Here is an 8,519-nt window from a genome sequence, read left to right on the forward strand (position 1 = left end):
TATTCTCAGGAGTAGTAAATTAAAAGCATTTCCAGTAAAATGCTTTCAAAAATTATTAAAATAATGCTAAAATTAGCTTATATAAGGCATAGCCATCTTTTTTCCCTGTACCTCCACTTGCTCTATTTATTGTTCCGCCTGTTGCCAGGGTTAACTATGTCAGTGGCTCTTACGTCAGTGCGTTCTTTCCATTTTTTTAATCGTAAGCCGTGCGCGATGACGTTTGGACTTCCGTGCCCAAATATAGGGCTCTGCGAGGAGTCTGCTGCTCGCTGCCGCCTGCCAACAGAAAGTAACCGGGCAGCTCGGTCAGCGCTTTTCCCCCCCGCTAAAACAGATATACGCTCTCTTCTTTCGGCTTTTTCCCCTCTGCCGGTCTCAGGGAGAGCCGATTTAATCACCGACATCTGTGATAAAAAGATGAAAAAGGCTTGCTGCACACTGCTTTCGTAACCGATGCGACACGTTTCTCACGTCCAACCGTGCGCGCGCGCACACACGCAGACACAGACATACGCACGCGATCTGTAGTTGTGCAAGGGAACTCGCAGGAGGATCTGAAAGTGACGTTTTCAGCCACAATATACGATGGTTTAATTAATTCTCGTGCATCAGAAGGTCCCCGATTAGCCAAAACATCACCTCCCACAGAACAAAAGACGTGCGAGTTACAGCATAATTCGAGGAAGGAAAAAAAAAGGAAAAAGAGGAGTCCTCAGAAATAATTCATAAAGGCACAGACAGCATTGTCGACTTATTAAATGAACTTCTGCATGAGCGATAAGGGTTTATTTTTATGCTGTGACTGTATGCTAAATGTGGATCTTGTTGAAGCACATCTGTGCCAACATGGATGCTGAAGTGACAGCATGACATCCAAATGCCATTTGTTAGTTAAAAAGGTCACCTGATGTGGAAGATCTAGAAATGAAATTTTCATATAATCTAGTATAATCTCCCCCAATCCTTACCCCCATAATTTGTGTATGCAGTATGAATTAAAACTGAAGGTCTGGGGGTGGGGGCATCTATTGCCTCTTGTTACGCAGGAGACCATGAAGGCAATAAATGCATCACTTATGCAGTAATCATTGATTATTTCAGATAAATCTCGGTGGTGTGTTTTGTGTGTGTGTTTTTTCCATTGGCATCTCTGCAGATTAATTATTCTGCTTTTATTGCTCCTCACTGTGTCATCAGACCTCTCCCAGCCTTCTCATCTTGTCTGCATGTCATTCTCTCACCTCATTTGCTCATTTCCCCTTGTACCACTATTTCATCATGTGCAGAATCATCAAAAGGCAGGTTGCCTAATGGCTTCACACAGGAAATGCGTGGTGTGTCTGTGTAAAAGACATGCTTGGTGGAAGACTACTGTCGCACAATAACCAACCAGCTCTGACGTTGGAGGCCTTCCAGTGTGGTCACACCCTTTTTTTTGTAAAGCCACACAAGATGTCAGCAGTTGTTGCTGCTCTGCTTCCTGGTTTCAGGGCCTGCTTTCAAATGAGGAACAAGTTTAATATCGCTCAAAGCACTGAAGTAGCAAAATATGGTGTTCTTTATGAGATTGGCTTTTATAGGGTTTCTTGCTTTGTCCTTGCAGTGCCGTTGCATAACAGCCTATTTCTCAGTATCTGTTTTCCTTTACTCTTCAGCAGTACCCCCCCCCCCCCCCCCCCTCTTTTCCTCAATAAAGCTTCCGTGTGCGACCATGCAGCATCTAATAACTCTGTTTATTAATACCCCTTTTGCGGGCTCGGGGAGATGGGGTAGCTGCAGAAATAGCAGGTGCCTATTGCTTCTTTTAACATCAGCATCAACAGCAGTAAAATTAGACCACTGTGACGCCAACCTGCGTCGGTGCTGCAACCCAGGGGAGGAACCAGGCAGCATACGCCTGGTAGAAAGAGAGGAGGAGGAGGAGAAGGAGGAGGAAGGGAGACAATGATGAGGATGAGAGGATTGCAGGGAGGGAGACAGACAGAGATCCCTGCCTTGGTGTAATTGTGAGCACAGTGATGATGAAACAGCTGAGTTCGCCTACGTGCCACACTGACAACAGCTCAGCTTGGCTTGGCTTTGTATTCACAGAAAGCCATCCCCCTGATAGCTTTCTGCTGCTGAGAAGGGATGTGAAAGCTTTTAACAAACTACAAAACATCAGTCTGCCAGTCATGGCTAAGTAACAGAGCAAGAGCTGACTCAGAATAACACTTATAGTAATCAATGTTAAGCACACCCAGTTTTATCCAATTTTGCCCTGAAACAACTCTTTGTCTGAGTTATTGTGAGTTTGCCTGAGGCCCTTTTTTTTTTATGATGAATTACTGCTGTGTGAATGTGTCTTCTCAGTATTTAGAAGTGATAAGGAGCATAACTCATAAAATAACAACAGATAGTTAAAGGGTGTGTGCATTTGCGTCAGCAGGCTTGTTCTTTAAGGAAGTGTCTGTTCTTTGGAGTCAAATTAAATGAAATTTTGGAACCGTGCCCAGAGGTGACAAAACGCTTACAGTCAATCAGGTGTAAGATTTCAAAAGAAGCTCTCATCCTACTCCTTGAAATGTTTAATTCACAATCAATAAATAAATGTGCCCAGAAAGGGTTGGAATTAACAAACAGAAGCAAATAATTTTTTTTTCTGAACAAGCATGACTTTCACACTTCAAGAACAGCTGAAACTAGTTCAAATACAGGCTACTCATTATTGTTGGATGTAAAGTTTTGTGAATTTCATTTGTAGCCTAAGCTCCTCTGCGGCACAGAGGAGTGTGTGTGACTTGCTATTCTTAGAGGTTTTGACGCAATAAGATACAAAACTGGAGGGATTTCTCTATCCAATAATTACTGTTCACCTGCTGCCAGACTCCCCACTCAGCAGCGTGTCCTCTTCTTGTCTCATGGGATCAGTAACTAGGATGTTTCCCTGGAAACTGGACAGCTCTATCATATATAATTGGGTAATCCCTGAGCTGCTGACAGAAAAATAATAGCGTTTGGGATTTTCAAAAAGACCCAAGCCAACACTGAACGTAATATGTCTTTTTCATAATCTAGATCCAGCGATTACAGGATAGATCTGGATTATTAGTAACTGTAACGATAAAGGGATTTTAGTGACAATATTTAGATATCAATAAGCAGATTGTGGGGGGTTAAAAGACTTCTAACTATAAGACTGCTATTTATTCAGTGAAAGGAGTTAAAGTCCCTGATCGATCTATTGTGCTTCTCTCCACCTTGAACTGGCTTGTTTGCACAAGCCTTCCCACGCTCTGCCACTAACATTAGTCTCAGATATATAGCCTCTCTGACCCACTAGGGGGCCCAGGTTAAAAATATTCTCTGGTCTGCAAAACACTAACACAAGGATTTTCTGAAAATGATAGCTCCCTCAAAGGAAAGTTGAGAGTTATTTTTGTAAATACAGCTGCTGCTGTGTGAGTTAAAGTGCGGGGTTCTTGTTGTTTACTGCACATCCCATATTTCCAGTCTTAATAGGAAACTGACCACCAGTCTACTGAGTGGTGTTAGTTGAACAGAGGGCTAACAGGGAGACAGAGGCAGCCATTCAGGTCACATCCTTTTGAGAGTCATAAAAGTCCAAAACAATTTTTGTCCTAATGACTGTTATTCATTGCTCTGTGAACTGCAGCTACAGCTCTGGGCTCTGCATATCTTATATTGTGATAGGATGCTTGAATAAATGAATAGTGTGAATAGTGATGATCTTTATAATGATATATTTAGCTTATTGTGCAAGGTCACCTTGTCTCCGTACCCAGGAAACTCCTTTTTTGGAGTTGGAGCACTCTACAGAGCGAACAATACACCTGATGTAAACACTCCATCCCACACAAGACCACTACCGGGGCAGGGGTAAAAAATTGCACTTTGTTCAGCAAAGTAATTTAAACTTAATGGCCAGATAAAATATAGTTGATTCATCCCAAAACTAGGGAAATGCCAGTGGTACAGCAGCCAAGGAATTAAAAAGAATGTGTAAAAATGACTTCAGTAAAGGAGAATAGCTCAGTTAAGCAGAAAAATGGAATTTAAATAAATAAAGGGGCCTAAAAAAAAAATAAATAAATAAATAAATAAATAAATAAATAAATAAATAAATAAATAAATAAGCAGAAATGAAAAAGCAATGTGTAAAAATCTGATGATACAATAAGAATACCTGTTATAAAGATGAATAAGAATAAACCTTTAAAAATATATGTATATTTAGCTAGCTATCTCACTAGATGATAGCATAGTGATGATACTAATGTCAGAGCAGGGGTGTGTTCTCCAGGGGGGCATCGGATGGCACCAGCTCCAACTGATGCCCCCCTACAAATGATTTGTGCCCCCTAAAATGAGGGCATTAGATAACATTACTGTTAATTTTATAATCCCCCAAATCAGTAGATATATAATTCTAAAGGTGCCATTCCACATAATGAGTACACTTACTTTAGTTACTTTAAAGCTTTAAGTAACTAGCTTAAAGCTTTAAAATTTAAACAATGAACCTGTGAACTATTAAGCTACTTGATTAGGATTTTAACGTTTAGTTTGCTTTTACTTACGTAAATGAAAAGTCTAAATACTTTTTTCCACTTTGAAACAATTTTATCCAGTGCAAGATTATGTTTAAGTTAATAAATTGGATACAGGCATTCGTGAGAGCCTAAAAATCATGTTTTCTACACCAGTTTTCTACAATGCTTTTACTTCTGATGAAATATTCTGACTTATTAGTACCTCTGTGCCACGGTTCTTAAACAATCTTGGAAACACGCCTGTGTCACAGCGGTCATTTCCGTCTCATATGCAGTCTTTGGTTAAAACACACTGGAAAGCTTGAAGAACATTTCCTACAGATCCTTCCAAAAGGCTTAAAAAGAAAAGAAAAGAAACCAGGTAGATTTTCCTGTCATAAGTAGGAATAAGCTGTTCTGCTATTACAGTAAACATGTTAACAGCCCGGTACAGAAATTGTTTTGGTTTTTCAAGCTAAGGTATCTCTTTTAACAAGACCTGTGTGGCTGGGGCAGAGCTAGAGAAATTTTCTTAGGGTGGCATGAGGGTGGCATGGAAATCAGAGGGGGTGGCAAAAGCAAAGCCATTTCTTTAGACACATACAGTAGTTACATTCTGTAATATGCATTATATATAAATGGTGAAAATACATCAAATGCAATAAGTATACACGTTTCATATAAACAATAACAATAACAAAGTCTATAACTTTCTTATTGGCTTTATCCCAAATCATTAAACATTTCAGTTCGATCTTATGTACTGTACAGCCAACATAATAAATAAGCATGTAGCTCAATAAGTATAAACTCCTGAAAGCTACACAACATTAGGTGGATCAGTTAGAAATGCAAGTCTAACTTCTCTTTGGCACTTTTTTGTTACATGCTTGAATTTACACATAAGGTCAGAAATCTGTACTGTCAAACACTACTGACAACAGGAAATAAAGCCAGCTCAACACTATGGGTAACACATTTTTAATGCAAGGGTAACATTTTGCAATATATTAAGTTTTAGAATTTATATTCAATGTTAACTGTAGCTAGGGTAAAAGTGTTCATGCTATAAACAACACTGTCATATGCAAAACTATGGTTGCACTAGGGATGGCAAGGGATTATTTTAGGATGGCACATGCCACCACAGTAGATCTGCCCCTGCCTGTGTGGTTGCTTTATACAATTTATATAATCATCATGTTAAGGCAGGTCCTGAAGACCAGAACCAGACCACCAAAGGTTCTGTTGTAACCCACTGAATGGCTCTGCAAAATGTGACAAGTGGAAAGAAGAAGGGTATAAATTTCATCGTTTTACTAACAACAGCCTTAACCTGTTAGACACAAAAATACGAAGAAAATAAACCAATAAATATTCGACATGTACATGTTTTTATTGTTAGTATTCCACTAAATAACAAGTAAATAATAAGTTCCCTTTTTTTTCTTTACGATTTTTTATGTTTTCACAGCAGGCGCACAGTAAAGTTTGACTGAAAGGTGAACGCTGACTAGGTTGCTGTCTGCTTTGAACCTCTCACGTCAGTGGCACTGTCGTCAGTAACTGAACTGAACTCTGTTGGTGCCTACATGAAAATTTTAAATGACAATATCTAGCAAATAACATGGTTTGCTACGTGGTTAGTTTTTTTTTTTCTCTTTCTTTTTTTCAATTGATCTGCGTGAACTTGACAAACAGTACAAAAGTCTGAGCTCCAGTTTTAGTGAGAAAGAACTGGTTTTAGCCAGGAAAACCCCTGCAACCTGATACAGTATGCTCCAAGAAGAAATTACGCACTTCACTTAAATGCTCCGTTTATGACCAATATACACAAAAAGTAAAGCTCTGAGCAGTTGGAGTTGTGATTAATTTAGGAAAACATTTAGCAAATAACTCAAGAGTTGTAGTCATTCCTCTGACACATTGTGACACACTTATATACAGTATGATTTAGTCCTTTAACATACAATATGTGCTTGTCACACCAAAGCACTAAAGCTCATTTACCATTTTGAGTATATCTTGTAAATTTCCCCATGCTTATCATTAATTCCCCCCCTCCAAGTGTTTCCTTATCTTTCCCTCTTCTTTATCTGTGGGGTTGATTATATTTGGTTTGTGAAATGCAAATATCTGATGTTTCAGCGTAACTGTGTGTAAAATGTACTGGACAATGCAACAAAGTGGCTTATTGTGTGCAGAGAGTTGAATATTGTGACAGTACAGGGTGGAAATGGAGAACAGTTGACTCTCTGCTGGAGAATCTACTTTTCTACTTCATGTAATGACGATGTGGAGCGTTATTATATGAAGTAGAAAAGATTCTGTAGTTGAGGGCTTCACTAAATAGAATATAGAAAGTGCTCCCCTGCCTGCCCAGTGAGTGGTACAGAAGGCAGTCAGGATTAGCTTACACATGATCAAAGGATGAAGAAATCCTCCTTCAGCTTTCACTGGCCAAAATTTTGATTCCTCTTCTGTTGCAGCTGCTGTCTGTTTGGTGTCCATGCCACCTGTCATTGATCTTTACACCAATTTGGAGTTTTTCACATATGCATGTACCAGTCCCTCCCTTTGTAGATGATACACTAGCAGATTTCTTAGGTGTTGGATGCTTTGTGGTAAGGGCTCTTTGTGACCTGAGCAGTTATTTTTACAACAGTTTAGTCATAGAAAAGTCTTGCTGTGATTCTTCTGGTAGTTTCTGTCAAGGTAGAGTCCTTGTAAGTATTTTAATTGCCTGAGTGCAAACCAGATCTGCAATGTCATGCCTACTGCAAATGCATCCTTCTCTTTGCACCAAAGTTATAAAAGTAAACCATAACTTAACAAAAGACTAAAAATAGGTGCAAAACTGTTTCAGCTACTTTAAAAATGTAATTTAAAGCTTACTCCGCCACTCCAATCAAAACAAAACAAAAAATATTTCTTAGAAAAACATTTTTTGCCACCCATAAATCAAAATTTCAACTCACTAACTCAAAACATCAAGAAAATTAACATAAAACTTAAAATGTCAAGTTATAAAGTTCAGTATGTTCAGATACTGGTCCATCACGCACCAGGGTGAGTTATAACAATGACAAACCCTGGTTTACCCCTAAACTCAAAAAGCTGTGGCTGGAAAAGAGTAAGGCGTTCAGAAGCGGAGACAGGGACTGCTACAGAGAGGCCAAGTACAGGTTCACTAAGGAAGTGGACATTGCCAAACATCAGCACTCTGAGAAGATGCAGCAGCAGATCTCAGAGAATGACTCGGCCTCTGTGTGGAAAGGTTTTAGGAATATTACAAACTACAAGCCTAAAACCCCCCACTCCACTGACGACTTGCTCTTGGCCAACACCCTCAACGACTTCTACTGTCGTTTTGACGAGCCATCAGGCAGCCTTCACACCTCCAACGACCCCAACAATAGAGGCACTTTGGACACTCATTCCCCCACCTCTCCCCCCTCCATAGAGCCATCACCACCTTCAAACTGTTCACCTGCAACACCCGCCCCCTCACCCCACACAAAAGAGGATTTCACACCACCTCCTCCCACCACAACTCTTCATATTCATGAAGCAGATGTGAGGAAGCAGTTTAAGAATCTGAATGCTCGGAAAGCTCCCGGCCCAGACGGTGTGTCTCCTGCCACCCTCAGACACTGTGCAAACGAGCTGGCCCCAGTGTTTTCTGGCATCTTCAACTCCTCACTGCAGGCATGTCATGTGCCTGCCTGCTTCAAGTCCTCTACCATAATCCCTGTCCCCAAGAAACCTAGGATCACTGGACTAAATGACTACAGACCCGTGGCTCTGACATCTGTGGTCATGAAGTCATTTGAGCGCCTAGTTCTCTCCCATCTCAAGACCCTCACGGCCCCCCTCCTGGACCCCCTGCAGTTTGCATATAGAGCCAACAGGTCTGTAGACGACGCCATCAACATGGCCCTACACTTCATCCTGCAGCATCTGGACTCCCCAGGAACCTACGCC

This window comes from Astatotilapia calliptera, chromosome 15, assembly GCF_900246225.1.
Source record: "Astatotilapia calliptera chromosome 15, fAstCal1.2, whole genome shotgun sequence".
Taxonomy (NCBI): domain Eukaryota; kingdom Metazoa; phylum Chordata; class Actinopteri; order Cichliformes; family Cichlidae; genus Astatotilapia; species Astatotilapia calliptera.